Genomic DNA, 20,599 nt, shown 5'->3' on the forward strand with positions numbered 1-20,599 from the left:
GAACCAGATCAGACATTCTGTACCTCTTGCCCTGCACTGGCAGACTTTTACCTGTGCCTTTGTCATGCGCACTAACGAGGGTCAACCCTGGAATAGCAATAAAAGGTTGGCAAACCTTCCTTACACCTCTCTACACTCTCTCTGCTGCTCAGACCTTAACTCAGGTGCTAACTGCATGCCATCCACAGTGCCAGTCTTCATGTCACTATGCAGCAAGTCAGGAAGAGGATCACTGACTTCCTCCACTTGCTCTGCAATAGCCATGACGAATACTGTGTCATCTCTGCAGAAGTAAGGCTTTAGTCTGTTCACGTGAAACAACCTCTTGGGTGGCACCAGTATCCACCAATAAGTTTACCAGAGACACTTTCTGAACTACCTTGTATGTCCCACACCAATTGTCCTCCAAAGGTCTGGGACAAGTAGACTTCAGCACCAACACCTCCTGACCTTCTTGGTACCCAGTCCGTGTAGATATCTGGTCGTACCCTTCCTTCATCAGCCTGAAGGATTTCCTTTGCCTGGCTCATGTATTGCGCTGTCAGCTTCCTGAGGCCAATCATATAGTCTACCACATCCTTCTGTGGGGTCTCTAAGGTTACTTACCCTCCAATTCTAAGTAAGTTGTTAACCCCTCACCAGGTGTCCATGCAGAAGTTCAAAGGGACTGAAGCCTACTCCCTTCTGAGGTATCTCTTGGTAGGCAAACAGGAGGTATGGCAGGAGAAGATCCCAATTCCTCCTGAGGTTCTCTGGTAGAGTTCCCATCACGCTCTTCAGTGTTTTGTTAAACCTCTGCACCAACCACTGGCTCGTGGTGGTATGCTATGTCACACCAGCTTTCTCCTATATCTCTCTCATGTAAGAAGAGATCAATGTGGTTCCTCCTTTGGAAATTACCATCCTTGAAAATACAAACCTAAAAAAATTCCCTAGGAGAGCTCTTGCTATAACGTCTGCAGTCATGCTTCTCAGAAGTACAGCTTCATGATACCTGATGGCATGGTCCACCACAACCATGATATACATGTTGCCTGACTATAAGGGGGAAGTCAAATGGATCAGCTATGTTTATTCCCACCCTCTCAAATGGAGCACCAACAACTGGTAGAGGCACTTAAGGTGCTTAAGTCTTCCCTCCTGTTGCACCATTCAGTAGGCAAACTGGTAACTTTCTACAGAACCCCTCTATGTCTCTGTTCATCCTTGGCCAGGAGAACAGAGGGTCTAATCTAGTCTGCGATTTTCTAATCCCCAAGGGTCCTGCTAAGGGCACTTCATACGTAAGCAGTTCAGTTACTGCTAAAAAAACCCTTTTCGGCAACCTTAGAATAACAGCAACATGAGAAAAAACAATAACCCATGCCTTGCAGTTTGCATGCAGCTCGTTGATGCAGGTGCATAGCTCACTGTGCTGTATTTGAAGGACTGCAACTTATGATCTGCAAGTAACAAAAGTATCTATGTGTTAACAGCAGTAACCCACTTACCTAACTACATAAAGTTCAAATCTGTGATTAAAGCTGAATGCTAGCTTATGAATCAAAACTATAACTAGACAAAACATAGATCCTTCTAGCAAGTGCATTAACCAACAGAGTTATCTTACCATTTTTATTAGCTACTTAAATTAGCTAGGCACACACACATCTCTGCAGCAGATGTCTTAGCTCCAAAAGATATTTTCAAAGGCTGCCTCTTTATGACCAACTAAGCAAGTGAGATCAAATTTACTGTCATGTGTGTTCTTGCTGCCAATTTCTTTTTGTCAGAGTTTTTAAATAATAATGATATACATTGAATCATAGGCTCCACGTTACATGGTTTCACCTCCTGTCAATCCACCCAATTTCTGGTGCCACACCTTTATTTATTGGATCCCGGAAAAAAGGTTTTCCATTTCCAGCACTGACTTTAATTGCTTAGTAAATCACAGGACTGTTCTTGGAGCTACCTTGTTTAATAAAACTTGGTAGTAACAAACTGTTACAACAGTAGGTAATAAGATAAAATAGTTGTGGGAAGGGTTCAGAGGGAAATCTATTCCCTAGCCCACTGGGAGGGGGAAGAGGACATTTTGCAGGGGAAGGGCATGTTTCCCTATTGCATGAAAAACACACTAATGGATATCCCCAACCAATGCATATTTCTGATAGGAACAGACATCCCTATGTGATGCTGTCTGCACTGGAAACAGAGATGTTTCTTTTGTTAGACCTTCACCCAATCTATTAGTGGCATTCTTCATCATCAGGTTTCATCCTGGTCCCTAAAAGGCAAGATGGACTCGACCGTGGTCCAGGGAGCACTTTAGACATATATAGCAGCCGGTGTCTATTTTTAGAGAATGAAAATACCTTGAACAACCCAGTGTCCCTTTATTTTAGTTTTCTAGGGTATGATTAAAAGCCAAATATGGGGGTAGAAAAATAGGGGATAATGAACTCACTACCTTAAACTTCTGTTGAAATGTTTCGCCCCATAAAACGATGGCCTCCTTGGGTCCCGGGCTTTTGTCACGATAGGTTTCTACGACCTATAGTTATGGAAATGAGGTCCTATATGAAAGACACTAAGGGGCAGATTTAAGAAACCCTAGTGCATCCGTGCTCCATATTAGCATCATTTTTTTACGCTAATGTGGCCCAACAAGTCCAAAATTGCTGTGCCAAATTAAAAAAGTGCATGCATTGCACCACTTTGCAACCCTTTGTGCTACATTATGCCTGTGTTAGGAATAATGTATGCAAAGGGGGGTTACCAGGTTTGGGAGGGGGCGAAAAAATGGCTCAAAGGAGATTTCTTTGTGTCATATTTTTCAGGACTTTTAACATCTGCAAATAGCAAGCATTAAAAGTGGGCACACCATTGTTTACAATGGGCCTCAATGGGCCTCCTTGCACCAATTCTTTTGACGCTAATGTAACCCCATGAGGCCAAAATCAATGTGCCAGGTTTACACAGTGCAACAATGCGTGCATTGCGCCATTTTGTAACCCCTTGTGCCAGGCATAATGTATGCAAGGGGAGGGTTCCTCCATTAGAAGGGGCAGAAAAAATGGCACAGAGAAATCTTAAATATTTCTTTGCATAATGTTTTTGGCATTTTTAACGCCTGCTCAGAGCAGGTGATAAAGGGGGGAATGCTATTGTTTTCAATGGGCCCCTATGTACTGTTCAGGGTTAGCACCAAAATTTTGGCGCTAACCCCGAACAGTACATCAATAGCATCAGAAATTCTGATGCTATTGTACTCTACCCTGCGCCATGTTGCGTCGTATTTTGAATACGTTGCACACATGGTGGTAGAGGGTTGCAAGGGGCCGCAAGAAAAGCAGCGCTACATGCAATGTAGCACCACTTTTCTTAGATCTGTCCCTAAATTTCTACATTTAGAATGACCACAAATAACAAATACCTTTCCTTCATTTGACTATAAAAGTGTGTGTTATAAATATAGGCCCATATTTATACTTTTTGACGCAAACCTTCGCCAACGCAGTTTTGCGTCAAAAAAATTTGCGACGGCTAACGCCATTCTGAAGCGCCATGCGGGCGCCGTATTTATTGAATGACGTTAGCCGGCGTTAGCCGCCGGCGCCGTCTGGTGTGCGTTAAAAAAAACGACGTACACCAGGCAGCGTCGGCGTAGGGGGATATGGGGCTTGGGCGTCAAGAAATGGGGCAAGTCAAGTTGAGGCAATTTTTTCGCCTCAACCCGATTTGCGCAATTTTTTACGACTCCCAACCCCCATAGAAATGACTCCTGTCTTAGCAAAGACAGGAGTCATGCCCCCTTGCCCAATGACCATGCCTAGGGGACTTCTGTCCCCTGGGCATGGTCATTGGGCATAGTGGCATGTAGGGGGGCACAAATCAGGCCCCCCTATGCCACAAAAAAATAAAAATAAAAATCTTACCTGAACTTACCTTAATGTCCCTGGGATGGGTCCCTCCAGCCTTGGGTGTCCTCCTGGGGTGGGCAAGGGTGACAGGGGGTGCCCCTGGGGGCATGGGAGGGCACCTCTGGGCTCCTTCAGAGCCCACAGGTCCCTTAACGCCTGCCTTTTGCAGGCGCTAAAAAACGGCGCAAAAGCGGCCGTACGTCATTTTTTTTGACCCGTCCACTCCCGGGCGTGAATTTTGCCCGGGAGTATAAATCCGACGCACATGCCTCGGAGTCGATTTTTTAGACGGGAACGCCTACCTTGCATATAATTAACGCAAAGTAGGTGTCCACGCTAAAAAATGACGCTAACTCCATGGACTTTGGCGCTAGACGCGTCTAACGCCAAAGTATAAATATGGAGTTAGTTTTGCGTCGAAATTGCGTAAAAAAAAACGACGCAATTCCGGCGCAAACGGAGTATAAATATGCCCCATATTATCTTATAGATTATTCTGCAATTTGCGCACCTATTTTGGGTTTTCACATGCGACTAAATCACCAGATAAACTTGCTCAGTGGTTGGCCCATAATTTAATCTAATAAAACTGCACTCCTGTGACACTTCTTATAGGAAGTAATTTGTCGGAGCTCTGTAGATAATTCACAATCCAGTTTCAGTGACGGTCACAGAGCTGCGTGCTCCCCCTGAAGTGTGACACATCTCACAGACTTGTAGAGGCTTGGGGAGCGGCAGACATGGGATATTGCGTTTTACATGATTAATACCTCACAAGACTAAAAAAAAAATATAGGCCCGTATTTATACTTCGTTTGCGCCGAATTTGCGTCGTTTTTTTCGATGCAAATTCGGCGCAAAACCAACGCCATATTTATACTTTGGCGTTAGATGCGTCTAGCGCCAAAGTATGGGCAAATAGCGTCATTTTTTGGCGTGAACGCCTTCCTTGCGTTAATGAGATGCAAGGAAGGCGTTCCCGTCTAAAAACAGACGCACATAGCGGTGCATGGTATTTATGCTCCAGGGCAAAAATCACTCCCGCGCGGCAGGCGGCGCAAAAAAATGGCGCAAAGCATGAATAGCGTGAAATTTTAACGCCTGGGTCAGGGCAGGCGTTAAAATGGGGCGAACACACCTGTACTTAATCAGAACACACAGAACAAACAACAGAGCAGCAGAGCAGCAACAGGGAGACATGGAGGTGCTTTTTCTTCAACGTGCACGTAGACGCAGAGCCCTGCAGCAACAACAGCAGCCACAACAACAACAGCAGGGACCCCAAAGACAGCGCAGAAGGCAGGAGAGGATATTCCGCTCAAGAACAACCCTGCATGGCCTCAGGGAACGAGACATCATCCAGAGGTACCGGTTGAACTGGCAGGCCATTCAGCAGCTGCTGACAAATATTGAACAGCAATTGGCCCCCACTTTAGTGACTCCACGCACTATCCCAACAGAAACAAAGCTGCTTGCCATACTTCACCTGCTGGCAAGTGGCTCCTTTCAGACAACTGGTGCCCTGGTTGGTGGAATCTCACAACCATCTTTCTCCGCATTCCTGCCTAAAGTACTGGATGCCATCATTGGACTGACACCCCGCCACATCTGCTTCCCTAACACACTGCAGAAGCAGCAGGAAACAAAACAGGGGTTCTACGCCATCAGTGGCTTTCCGCACGTCCTTGGTGCAATTGACTGCACACACGTACGCCTTGTGCCACCTGCTGCGAGTGAACACCTCTACCGCAACAGGAAGCACACACATTCCATCAACGTGCAGGCCATAGTCGATCACCAAGGACTGATCAGCAACATCGTGGCTAAATATCCTGGGAGTGTACATGATGCATTCATCTTCCGTCACTGCACCATCAACCAACACTTCCAGGATGGACGGTATGGCAATGGACTACTTGTTGGTAAGGACAAAAATCGACTTATATACTCACTGCACAGAAACCCTCTAGGATAAACAACACATACACCACAATAGCAACACCTAGACAGGAACACACTGAGGTACTCACATCACTAGCCATGTGTCACAAGTCACCATTGAACCTCTCACACATTTGAATTTACTCCACAGCTTAGTGTGAAGACATTCATGACTGTGGTTGCCTAAATGTCACCTTGCAAATTGGAAGTCTCACAATAACCTGTACACTAATACAATGCATAACTTTTAAGGGATGGGATGGCCTGGCTATGTTCATATGGACGTTTCTAATACCCTTTCATGTTTCAACTCTGCATGGAACTATCATCACACCCCCAGTGAGGACACACGGACACCTGTGTCACAAGTCACAATGCAAGGGAGGGCACACTGTACTTGAGAAACCAATACATCCTGCTGACAAACAGTTAGACAACAAACACTTGCTCAGCCAAGGAAAAAAAACAATGCCAAAGTTTCCACCAACAACCATAGGTTGTCACATTAGTACACAAAATAGTCACAGACAACACAACACAACTACTGCCATCAAAGATACGTACAACAGTGCCTCCTACATCTAATTGATACCATTCTGTGTTTCTCTTTCAGCTGATCAGGGGTATGGCATCCAGCCTTGGATAATGACACCATATGGGAACCCAAATACTGCTGCTGAGCGGGCATACAATGACGCCCACAAGAGGACACACAGCATTGTGGAGAGGACCTTTGGGATCCTAAAGTCAAGGTTCCGCTGCCTTGACATCACTGGCGGAAGCCTACTATACTCCCCAGAGATGGTATGCAAAATTATACTCACTTGTGCCATATTACACAATATTTGTGTACAAAGGAACATTCCCCTCCTTGAACCGGACCCAGACATGCCTGAGGATGATGATGAGGAGGATGCTGGCCTGCAACAGGAGGGGGAACAACCTAACACCGCAGCAGGAGTGCGTAGGCGCCAACAGCTTGTGAACAATTTTTTTACTTAAGTCATTATAATCACTTGTATTCCACACTTGTAAATAAACACAGATCACAAACACCACATCATGCTTTGGCCTATTCATTTCTGACCACCTTTAGTTTGAAATAGCTGAAGATGAATGTCGTCTCATTGATCAAGAATGCCATTAAAAATCATCACACCAAAAATAAACATCACAACTGTATGCACAGAGGGTAGGATGTGACATGTTACATTACCATACACAGAGCCCAACAAGAGTACAAATGTGACAATTAGACATGCCAGATCCAAACAACTGAAACAGTCTCTCATCCAGCCCAAAATTGGAGATCATTTGAAAGTCACATCACACGGGTTCAGAGACAGGGTGGGACCATCCATGTGTACGTGAACATGTCATCAATGGCTTCTCTCAAGTGTATGATGTGAGCAATACACAATTGCAACAACATCAGCTGCCACTAACTCAGGAGGAGACCTTGAAGTTACAGTGACAACATACACACAGACAGGTCATACTGGATCCACATTCCCACACACATGTACACATATGTCATACAACCAACCTAATATTTGAAAGTAGACCATCACAGTTGTGTCCCAGTTTGAACCTAGCAGGAAGATTGTAACATGAAACTAAACCAGTTTATGCAGAAAGGGACACAGACAAGCAAAACAATCTTCGCATTATCACATTGTGAACGCTGAGAGTCTTGCAAACTTAGGGGGTCATTCTGACCCTGGCGGTAATTACCGCCCTGGCGGAGGTCGGCGGTAGCACCGCCAACAGGCTGGCGGTGCACCGATGGGCATTCTGACCGCGGCGGTTCAGCCGCGGCCAGAAACGGACTTCCCGCTGCCCTTGAGAATCCGCCATGGCGGCGGAGCGCGCTCCGCCGCCATGGGGATTCTGACACCCCCTACCGCCATCCTGTTCCTGGCGGGTCTTCCGCCAGGAACAGGATGGCGGTAGGGGGTGCCGCGGGGCCCCTGGGGGCCCCTGCAGTGCCCATGCCAATGGCATGGGCACTGCACTGCAGGGGCCCCCGTAAGAGGGACCCACAAAGAATTTCAGTGTCTGCTTTGCAGACACAGAAATTCGCGACGGGTGCAACTGCACCCGTCGCACCTTCCCACTCCGCCGGCTCCATTCTGAGCCGGCGTCCTCGTGGGAAGGGTGTTTCCCGCTGGGCTGGCGGGCGGACTTTTGGCGGTTGCCCGCCAGCCCAGTGGGAAAGCCAGAATGACCGCCGCAGGCTTTCGGAGGGAATCGCTTGGCAGGCGGCGACCGCCGCCCGCCGCGATCAGAATGACCCCCTTAGTCATATGAAAATGGTATGCAACTTAGCTCCAAATCATCAATACTGCAAACGTCAAATGGGCTAATGAGATGAATGAATGGTCAACAGTCATTCATACCATATGGCCTTACATTCGCCCGCTGCTGCAGGTTTGCCAGGATATGATAAAAATACTCCATGGATACAGTAGCTATTCTGGATGGTAAAATCCTAGGGTGCTGGGGGACTAACTCCACCTCTACCACCCCCAAAACATACAGGAATCATGTACTTGTGAACTAAACACATGCATAAGGCACATATGTGGCCTCCATGTCACAAGTCCTACACAAATATGAAACACAAAATCATAATGGGACATGGTCAGCCCCCTAAAAACTGAAAGTGACTCTCCCACTCCCTGTTAGGACTACAGATAAAAGCATCCCCATCATAAAGGTGGGGACATTTTGGAGACGGAATACATAATGGTATCAAAAACCTCATTTCAAAATAGCCATCAGCAATTACACCAAATATGTTGTCAAATATGGTCAATACATTAGTTAACGTATCCCAAACATCACAGTGTGAAGGCCGTCTATACATAAAAGTACGGACATTTGTCAGATACAAACACAAATGTGTCTCACATCGCACCGTATTCCCATGACAAATCACCTTTCCAAAGCTAAACACATGAAGACATTTTGATCTATTTGCTCCATATTCTACGCATACAGCATGGCGGTCATAATTTGTTCATGTACATGAGTGCACACAATGCAGAGTCAGATACAAATGTATCCAAAAGTGTCTTGATATTTCACCTTCAAATTATTATTTACATCCACAATATTTTTGACTCTGCATCATGTGCACTACTGTACGTGTAATAAAAACCACGCACATGATGTATGCGTGGTCAAAATGACGCTATATGCACAATATATTGCTCATTTTATGTACAGTATTAATTATTAATATTCATAGCATTTGTTTTGACTCCGCATCATGTGCACCACTGTACGTGTAATAAAAACCACGCACATGATGTATGCGTGGTCAAAATGACGCTATATGCACAATATATTGCTCATTTTATGTACAGTATTAATTATTAATATTCATAGCATTTGTTTTGACTCCGCATCATGTGCACCACTGTACGTGTAATAAAAACCACGCACATGATGTATGCGTGGTCAAAATGACGCTATATGCACAATATGTTGCTCATTTCATGTACAGTATTAATTATTAATATTCATACCATTTTTTTTGACTCCGCATCATGTGCACCACTGTACGTGTAATAAAAACCACGCACATGATGTATGCGTGGTCAAAATGACGCTATATGCACAATATGTTGGTCATCTCATGTACATTATCAATTATTAATATTCATATCATATTTTTTGACTCCGCATCATGTGCACCACTGTACCTGTAATAAAAACCACGCACATGATGTATGTGTGGTCAAAATGACGCTACATGGACAATATGTTGGTCATCTCATGTACATTATCAATTATTAATATTCATATCATATTTTTTGACTCCGCATCATGTGCACCACTGTACGTGTAATAAAAACCACGCACATGATGTATGCGTGGTCAAAATGACGCTACATGGACAATATGTTGGTCATCTCATGTACATTATCAATTATTAATATTCATATCATATTTTTTGACTCCGCATCATGTGCACCACTGTACGTGTAAAAAAAACGACGCCCATGATGTATGCGTGGTGAAATTGACGCTACATGCACAATATGTTGGTCATCTCATGTACAATTTGAAATATTAATATTCATAGCATATTTTTACACTCCGCATCATGTGCACTGTAATGCGTAAAAAAAATATGACGCACATCTGTGTATGCGTGAAAATATGACGCATTACGCGAAAATAAAAACGGCGGCCATTTTATGCAGGAAGTGATGTAATAGGATATCCTGTTTACCAAATCTGTACTGGGAGTTGACTTTCACTTTCACTTTGCAGTCTCAGAGTTATCTAGACTGTGTGGTTGTGTGAAAGGTGTTGTCCTGTGTTTTACTGCTTTAGTGTCCTGTGTGCCTTGTATTTTGTCTTTGTGTCAATCTTTTATTGTTGTCAAACATTGTCTCAGTCTGTTTAGTGTTGTTTTGTCTATACCTGTGATAGTTTGTATTGTCTGTGGGAGTCTGTTGTGGGTAGCATAGTTTGGGGTGTTAGTTGGGCTATTTTTCTCCTTCTTCTTTTTCTTTCACACCTCTACCTTTCCCCATTTCACACTTTTTCTTTCATTTTTCTTTGGTACTTTTTTACACCTCGCATCATGTCAGGTAGGCCTCGCCTGTCCAGGATGGGTGAGGACGAATTGGGGGGCTTCATATGGCTCGTAAGCCATTTCCTCCCACTGATGCTGGAGGCTGGGGGCCGTGTGATACAGGGGTATCACACGGAGGCGAGGAAAATCCGTTGGGAGAAGGTGCGCCATCACCTGGTCCGGGTCTACGGGAGTCTGAGGAATGTCCATCAACTCAAGCACCGCTGGGCAGATCTGATCAGCAGGGAACAGGACCTGCTGGACCACCTGGGACTCCGGATTGGTGGCTATGTTGGTGAGTAATAATCAATTACATGGGAATAATAGGAATGTGTGCGTGAACATGTGATGATTGGTAGCCAATCTGCAAAATAAGTAGCTGACTGCGTGTTATACTAGGGAAACCTAGGCCCATGGGCATACACATAAATCCCCATTTTTGCTACACATGTACACCCAATAACAGCAGTAAAATGCAACATCTATTTGTATTTTGCTAAGTAGCCCCCTCTCTGCGTCACAAAATTATGCAAATGCTGCGCTACAAAGGTATACATATGTGTCCAAATGTGTATTTGTTGCCGGGTGTGTATGAAGACCTATGCTACCAGGCCGATGCCTTATCTTTGCAACACATACCAGATGGCTGTAGCTGCATGGAATGTAGTGTTGCATTTGTGTCTGAAAAGCAACACGTGAACTGCTCTATTTGTACTCTACTGGTCATAATGGCCAGTGAGTACGTCATGTAGAAACAACATACCTACATATGTAGACGCCATAGCTAGACCGAAAATTGCAAACACATGATGATGCAACACCTGTGTGTTGCCTTCACGTCACATGAAGTTAGTCATGTTGTCCACACATATGTCACATGTGTGTCTGGTTGCTGTGTGTTGAACCTGTCCACATAGCCTGTTTGATTGTGAGTGGTCATGCAGTCCTCATGGAACCAGTTGTGAAATGTTTCTCTCTGGGATGCACATGCTGAGATGTATGGATCACATGATTGTTCGGGCCTACTAATGGAGGAGTAACTTGGACGACACATGACTGTCCTGGCCACTGCATGAGTGTAGTAGGGTGTGTCACTGGAGCAGGAGACTCATCCAATGATAATCTAGAATACAAAGTCAGCCAGGCAGGATGAGCATGTGTGAAAGTGTATCATTACCATGTAATATTCACACACTGTCATTGTAACAGAAATTATTTGTCTGTTCACCCAGTCTGAGTATAATGTTCCTTTCATGCTTTACAGGTGGACCAGCCCCGTACACCGTTGGTGAGGTAGCCCATTTTGACGACCCCGATACCTACAGTGAGTGTTGCCTAAGTGCTATTTACATTGTTTGGAAATGAAGCATTATGGATTACTGTGTGTTCAGGACAATTCATGATAAGATGTGCTGGCCGTTCATTGGCTTTGTTGTTTTGGTGTGATATCAAATTGGAATAATGTTTCGGTAAAGCAATCCCTAGTCATCTCTCAGATTGAGGGGCAGTAGGTCATTCAATTAGTGCGACTATTGGGAATAGCATGACTCATTTTGAACACACTGGTCAATGTTAGACTTGGTCAGGAACTTGCCATTAACTGAGTCAGCATATCAGACTGACAGTCTCCCAGATAGCTTAGGCACATGGCTTCGATGACAAGTGCTTCTTCCTAGTTGAGGATGGACTGTGTACACTGTAGGTCGGATCTTCCGGGGGCATGTACTTCCACAAGGTGACCTCGAAGTGTGTGTGACTTGAGTGCAATGGCCTAGGTGTTCTGTTGAATCATGTGAATGGGTGTTCTACCACCTCTGTGTGTGTTGTAAAACATGCCTCACTAATAGTATGTTATGTTTGGCTAAGTCATATCATTTTGACATGTGTGGACCTGGGATGTGACAAGGTTGGGCTGACTCCAACGTGTTGCTAGCCCTTCATAGGTGTTGTGTGTGAAGGCACATGCTTGTTGAACTTTCTGTACACTCCTGGTTGTGCATTGATCATGGGATTGTTGTTTGTTCTTCCCACACCACCCACAAAGACTGGGATGTTACTGTGAAACAGGGTACCTAGGACTGTAGCAAACAGTATGTTACACGTACTTAACACCTTTTGTGACTTGAGTTTGTACCTAGGTCCAGATGTAGCAAAATGTCTCCACATTGCAAATAGCATAATTTGATGTTAGTGAGTTGCAAACGTCTGTTTCCTAATCCGAAATGTTTTTGGTGGTCATGTACATATTCGCAAAATGCTTTTCTAAAGTAAAAAAATAAAGGAGTTTACCAGCCCTACTTGCAAATCACAGTGTTAGGCAATCCCATTTGCTAACGAGTACGTGGTTGCAAAGTGAGTAGCTGTTATCATCCACTTGAAGTGGCTGCTAACCAACTTGCTGACTGGAAGGGGTCCGCATTGTGAACCTTCACCTTTGTGAGTGGACCAAAATACTCCTGCACAAAACAGCCAGTGGTCTAGGGGAGCAATAATTATTGTGTAAATTACGAACAATCAATTGTTGTGAATTTAAACAAATCGCAGCTCATTTTCCTTTCAGATAAAGGGCCTACACTTGGTGAAAAATAACTTGCTTCATTTAAAAGCAGTCACGTCTATGGAGTTCTGCTGTTCCCAGCAGGCCTCCATCCCCGTGAGTGCCCATAGTTGCTAAGGTGGTGCAAGTTGGAACCCACATCATTGATGTTCATGAGGTGGGATTTAGGGACCCCATAGTGACTCGCAGACGGTGTCAGAGACACCGTTCAGCTTTGCAATTTGCTAGTTGATTTCCCATCAATTCCTACATCTGGCCCATAGTGTCGACATATGATTCATGGCCAGGGGTTCAATCTTAGCACACAACTATTTCGAAATGCCATTGAGTGAGGAGTGTGATTCTTATCACATAGAATGACATATGTAGTGAAGTCAGTATGCGGACGAGCTGGTGCCATAATGTATAATGGCTTAGGTATGAATTGTAGGAGTAGTTTAGGGTGATGTCATCCATCATGTAGAGACATGGATATGCTATATGTGATATGCCCTTCAGTATGCATGATTCACATGTACTTCCTCTGAGCCTTCCCGTGAAATATGTTGTAACAATTGCTGCAACCAATACATTGCTAGTAATGGTCAAATTACCCATTGTGGTATTCAACCCACTGTAAATTCTATGCTCAATATTTGCCTTTTCCCTTCACAGCTGCAAACCTGAGTGCCGCAGCTCGCAACCAGTTTGAGCGCCGTGCAATGAGGTACAGGCACATCCTGCAGGTGCAGTGTGGGTATCGGAGGATGGCCCGCAGATACAATTCGGAACGGGCCTCCGGGGCGTGGTATGCCACACCACAGGCTCCACCAACGGTGCCACCTACAACCACCAGGTCTGCCCAAGGGGACCCAGCGACGGACCAGCCATCTTCCTCAAGACCTGGACCCAGCCGTGTGTTGGGAGCAGGGCTGTCCCGTGGCCACTCCACTCCAGCGACAATCTCCACCTCCACCGGCACGCAGACCAGCAGTGACCCTCCAATTGACCCTGCAGCCTTCCAGGCATTGTCTAGGAAACTGGACAGGTTAATTCAAAAGGTTGACAACCTGACGGAGGACATGGCGGAGGTTAAAAAGAAGGTGCGCTCCATCCGGCGCACACTTCAGAGGGCAAATCTTTAGTTATTTTGCCCTCCTGAACTTTTACCCCTCCCCTCTCCCCTCTTTCCTCTTTTCATACTGTTAGTTGGGTTTGGGGGGTTAGTTGTAGGATAAGTATAGGTAATTAGCTTAGTTATTGTTAGGTAAGAGGGTGGGGGGTCCTTATACTTTCTATCTAATATTTTTGTGTGGGTGGGTGGGTGGCAATGTTGGGATTCCTGTTTGATTAAAAAAAAAAAAAAAAAAAAAAAATATATATATGTTTGTTTAGGATAGTATAGTATGTGTGTAGGTTAGTAAGTGTTGTCCTGCATGTGTCTTGTCTCATAATGGTGGGTGGGGGGTTGATGTTTAGATCGTTTCGTTACATGTGTAGAGTAAGTTTAGCTTAGGTTAGTTAGGGACAGTTGTGGGTTAGTAGTAGTCAGGTAAGATTAGTGTAGGTTTATCTTTCCCTTAGTTGCCTCTTTTCTTACTTATTGGAAATAAAAAAATTGTTAACCCTTTACCAGATGCGTTAGGTGCTACCTTTTCATGGCCTTGACATCAGTGTAGCAGAAAGTTTTAGTATGACATTTGTGTCCTATGCTCGCTATCCCCAGGCTATTGAGGTTTAACATGCCAGCTACCCGTGTGCTAACTTGGTAAGTATCCACCGTGTGGGAGAGCCACCATTGGTAGTGTGCATAGATCATCAAGATTTGGGGTTGGTATGTATCCTACTTCACAAAGAGTGCTTCCAGAGTTGATTTTGTAGGTAAATAGATAGGTCGGACAGCATTGTGAAGTTCAGGGAGAGCTTTGTAGATGAGTATTTGTTCACACTCTTGTCTTGTTGCTGTCATTGCTGACCTACATCATGTGTGTACTGCTTGAGCATGACTTTCCTTCATGGTAGTATACGCTGTAAGGGTGATTGATGCAGTGTAATTTGGTTATCATTCCTTTCATTTTACAGCATAATGTATTGTGTTAGTATCGCAAGGTGCCTACATTTCTCATCCACCATTAGTTGTCTAGAATAGCTATGGATGGGGCCTCATTCTGTCCAACACAGCATGATTGTGTGTGCTTAGTCCCTACATCAGTTATTTTCCTCAGTCTAGTAAAGCTATGATGCAATCCTGGCCACTGCACAGATGTTTCAGTATACATGAAATCAGGACAGTAGTCTAGAGAATCAACATGGTTGCCACACAGCCACTTTGGAGTTATGTACTGCACAGTTGAAGTGTGAAATGACACAGAGACACAATAGGTGTGCAAGTGATATTTATTTTTAGGTGGAGTAGTGCAAAAAGTCCATTAACAATGTTAGGTGAGTCCGTTCTGGTGCATTCTTAAATGGTGATCCTATTTACAGGGTGTGGATGATGCTCCTGACATGCTGGGGTGATGTCACAGACGGTGCAGAGGAACAGGAATTGCCAAATGGTAGGAGAGAAACATTTACAGCCAATGTGGACAAGTTAAACAGTAGATTGCCGAACAGTCATTGAGGGTAGTTGGAGTGAGGCTGGCATGTGTCAAAACGTAGGACCTTGGTCAGAGTGGGGCATGGTGCAGGGACTAGGGCTTCCGGGTACTCTTGTGTGTGAATGTTATCTGTTCCATGTCTTCTTCTTCTGATGTGTGTGTTGCCTGGTGTGTCCTTGTTGTTGTTGGTTTTGAAGGGGCAACACACACCTCAGTGTCAGAAGACATGGAGGCAGACATCCCGGGGGCTGATCCCTGTCCAGTTATGAAGGGCAGTACTGCAGCAAGGAGAGCGTGCTGGTTTTTCAGAATGGCAGCCACATCCCGATGGTAGGCAGCCAGGTCTGCCCTGAGGGGTTCGATGTTGCATTTGTGCACACGCTGACTGGCTTGCTGTTGGAGTTGTTTGGTCAACTGGATGACAGCTGTGCAGATTGCCTTCTGTGTTACTAAAAGTTCCTCCAACAGCGATGTTCTGGCTTGCATTGCAGCTGCCTGATCAGCAGTTGACAGCATGCACGAACGCACCCCCTCAAGGCTGGCTGCCATAGTTTGCATCCCCACCCGCACCTCCTTGGCCAGCTCCCGCTGGACCCCAACGACTGTTCTTTCGAAGCTGGTGCCAGTGTCGTCAGAGTCCTCAGCTGTGTTGGAGCTGGCAGGTCTTACAATTGGGGTGGCGGGTGGTTCTACTGTGGTGGCTGCTTCATCTTGGCTCCTCCTTGTTACTGAAGGGGGGGTTTGGAGGCTTTCGAGGACCATGTCAATGGTCTCTTGTGTGAGGTTGATGTTCTCGTCATCCATGTCATCAGGGAACTCATGGACAGGCATATCGGCAGGAGATCCGTGTTCCTCTGCAAAGAAACAGGGTACAATTAGTGTGTCTGTGTTGAGATCAATTAGCACTAAGATACAAGCCTTTGGATGCCTTTACTTTGTACTCTGATTTTGTCTTGGTATCTGCTGTCTGTCATAGGGCATTGTTGTAGGCCTATGGCCCACCTGTGTGTCACATATATGATATGGAGCTATCAGACATGCCTGCCAGGTCATCTCTAGGTGTTGATTTGTAATTATTTTGGAATATGCATTTTTTTGTCCTACTCCTCCCTCGGTGTTTCACTATTGTTATGGAGGGACATTTGTTTGGGTGGGCTCTCATTATCCTACATGTGATTCTTGGCTTTCTAGGCAGCAGGATAGCTAATGGTGTGGGGGACTAAGTTTGACCCACTTGTAAATAACTCTGTCACCCAGATATTGTATTTAGCTCAGACAGACTAGCAGTGCCTCTGGTCTCCCACAACAGAGGAATGTTTAGAAGTCCAAGCCCATGACATCTTTGGGACTTCTCAGGGAAGTGGTGGTCACTCAGGTCCTACACATTTCTATCTTTTCCGGTATGTTCCCATACACAAATGACACAGACAGTATTTGTTTGATATGAAGTTTCATTGTACAACTGACTTGTAGGAATTTAGGTGTGAGCCCCAATAACCAAAACAATACACACAGTTAGAACTGAAATAGTCCGCAGGAGAGTAATACATTGGTACACAGCTATCATGGTGCCTAACAGTTTCTACTCTCCCTCTGCTTGTTCTATATATAGCACTGCATGTTAAGTTTGGAGCTTGGCTGTCTGAATCACAGGGGAGACATCATCCCTCATATCAGAGGAATGGGCTGGGATCTAGTTGTGCATCAGCAGCAAGGCCGGCAGCATCTAGATGTGATTTTCTGTTTGTAAACTCCCCCATGCGTGTCTTGGGACGAGGAAGTGAATTTAAAAGACATATGTCATTGTGATGACAAGGTTTCCCTACGCAGGAATGGCAAACCTTAACCCCTACCACATCTATCATCAACGAACCAGACGGTATCCTTGACTGGGCCACAGAGTGAATATGTTCTGGCAAACTCCAGTGCAGAAGTAGGCAAAACAGGGTGATTTGACTAATTGCCAACACCTTAGGACTGACTATTTGCTACATTAACTGATAGGAAGGGCAATGAGATTCATTTAGTGCAAAGTGCTCTGAGGCACTTAGATGTGAGCAAATGAGTATAAGTACATTCAGGGTAAGATGCACAAAGGCCTCCAGCCTGAGGCTATTGCGCAAAGTATACGTTTCACTTGCCACGCTACACTTTGACTGACTGTGGGTGTTGTGACTGCCCTGCCAGCACACTTGCCTCACAGGCCCTGCACCATACACTTTTTATTCACATTGCATGATCTGTACATGTTAGGTGGCATGACCTATGTATGTCAATGTTAGGATGTGGTATGGATGTAAACATTGTTGATGTTTGTATCTGATGGGGTCTCATGTGTGTCTTACTGGATTGGCCTGTTTATCGTATGAATGTCCTATTTTTTGGTTAGACTGTGCAGATGTGTTTCATTGACCAGTTGCCTGTGTCCCCTCGTCAATGTTGTTGTCTGAGCAGTATGACATTTGTGATGTTGCATTGTTAGGCAGGCATGTGAGGGACCCTGACGTATGCAGCATGTGTGTGTCGTTAGTGCTGTGTGGCTCCTATTGCTGTTTACTTAGGCTTATGTATGTGTCAGTTATGGACATTCGGCATTTAAGTGTACTGGTAGCTTTGTATTATTTCTAGGAGTAGTTGCAGATGTCATCCTCACCCCTTAATTTAGGAATGTATGTTCCAGGGTGGGGTTCCTGCCATTTGGTACTATAGCTGCCCAGAGATGAGAGGTGTTATTGTCAACTGTGGTGGCAGTTAAGTTGCAGTTGTTGTATTTGCTACTGCATTACAGGTAGGGACCTAGTTGATGGGGAATAGTTTGTGCAAAACAAGTGCCTGGATGTGGATTCAGGGTAGTGTCCTTCCCACCTGTCACTGGTTTCCCTTGGCTCTCTTGTTGTAATTACAGGATGTCCCCATGGGACTGTAGTGGTGGCAGTATTTTGTCGTGCCCCGGCTATGGTCAGTACTGGGCATTCCCCCCTGCCGTGCCCCTTTCCCCATGCCACTTCATATATGTGCTAAGTTACATGCATTGTGTAGTAGGTATCCCCCCCCTGCTTACAGTCCCCATTATTGCATTGTAATTCCCCATGCGACTTACCCTGCATGTGCGTAGTGTCGTGGTAGTCTGCGCTGTCTAGTCCTTGTATCCCTGTGACGATCTCCTCTGGGATGACGGCTGCGACCATCTCCTCCATGTGGTCCAGAGCCTCCTGTTGTGCTGGACTCCCCCCTCCAGTCTGCATTGCTGCCTTCCTGTTCCTGGCCATTTTCTCTTTGGTCCTACGTTTACAGTCATGCCAGCGTTTCTTACACTCGGTGACTGTCCGGCGTTCTTCAGCCACACTGTTTATCTTGTCCACAATTTCTTTCCAGATGGCCTCTCTCCTACTGAGTGGCAATTTTGAGGATATGAAAAGTTGGTGCTGGTGTTCCGTCACCTCTTTCACCAGGATTTCCTGCTCCTCTGCACTGAAGCGACACTTTCTTTTTTTCTTTAACATGTCCTGGTTCCTGTGTGCTTCCTCCTGGCTGGGTCCTGGTCTGCTCTCATCCTCCTGGGGTCTGTTGGGGCATCTGGGATCCATTTTGGGTCTCCTCTCCTGTAAGTGCAGTTTTCGCGCAAAAATGTCACGCAATAGCGTGAAAAAAAACGGCGTATTCACGATTGCGCTGTCGTAAATCGACCCACAGTGATTTGCGTCACTTTTACGTGGGTTTCCCTTACGACAGACCGACGCTGTTTGCGTCACGAAATAATGACTCCCACCTGTTGGTTGCGCCGCCGTACGTCAAAGTATAAATTTGACGCCCGAATGGCGCATCCAAATGGCGTTAGACGGCGCAAATTTTTTTGACGCAAAACTGCGATAGCGCAGTTTTGCGTCAAAAAGTATAAATATGGGCCATAATATCTGTTAAAATGAAACTCTCAATCCTCCGAGGTTCGAAAAAGCAAAGAAGAGAAAATCTCAAAGGCCCTTCAATGGATTCGTAGAAACAGAACCCCTTTTTTCAAAAAGGCGCATTTCGACGACAGTGATTTTGTTTTCAGTGATCAAAAAACAGAACGAACAGGAATGTTTGTGGAAAGGACGTAAATTTGAAGTTACAGAAAAGGTAGAAAAAGGAAAAAAATAGGTTAGCACTTTGTCATCAGTAGTGCAATATTCGTGGAACCCATGTATTATGTTCTACCACCACCTAGTGGCGATTTCTTGTTTCTTATTCCTTTCAAAATAATTGCCAAATATCAGGCACGCAACATGCAATGATGTAGAGTGGATACTTCTATCAATTTACACCAAAATTCCTTTATCAAACGGCTGAATGGGAAATATATGAATGTTTATGACTGAACCTAAGGAGTACTGCTCGGGGACCTTGTGCCAGCTAAAAGGAACGTGGTGGTTTGATGAAATTTGAGGGACATGGGAGTGTATTTTACTGCTCAGAAGTGTAAACCAAATTGTGTAGTTGGACAGAGGGGAAATGTTAAAGACAAAATGGTATTAAGATACTGCACAGGACACTCTGCCTAGACAGCACGGCACTTCATTAAGATGTGATCTCTGAGTAACATGCCAGACAATATAAAGGAGCTGTGAGGACGGAGAGAATCAGGAAATCATGTTGACGCTGACTGTCAATATGATAGGGTGGTTGTTTGTAGAACATTAGTTGTCATATGCACAGTGCATAGATCAATCCTAGGTTCCTGGCTAAGCTATATAAGTGCAATATACGAGAAGTGGATAGACGGTGAAAGAGACTGAGAGGACTACCAAGGCAGTTTCCAATTGTTACCATTTAGGAGTAAATAAGTCTGATGTGAGACTCTGTTTTGAGGTTGTAAACCCTGCGATTCGCAATATCATGGGTTTGCAATTGCAAGATGTGCAACACCTATTTCTCGAATAAGACGCAAAAAAGTGCTGATGCAACACTGTTGCAAATAGATGAGGATGTTATAGGTACGTCCCCACACGACAATGGAGTATAACCCCTTCTCAGATTGTAACCTGTA

This window comes from Pleurodeles waltl, chromosome 4_1 (genome assembly GCF_031143425.1).
Source record: "Pleurodeles waltl isolate 20211129_DDA chromosome 4_1, aPleWal1.hap1.20221129, whole genome shotgun sequence".
NCBI classification, from domain to species: Eukaryota; Metazoa; Chordata; class Amphibia; order Caudata; family Salamandridae; genus Pleurodeles; species Pleurodeles waltl.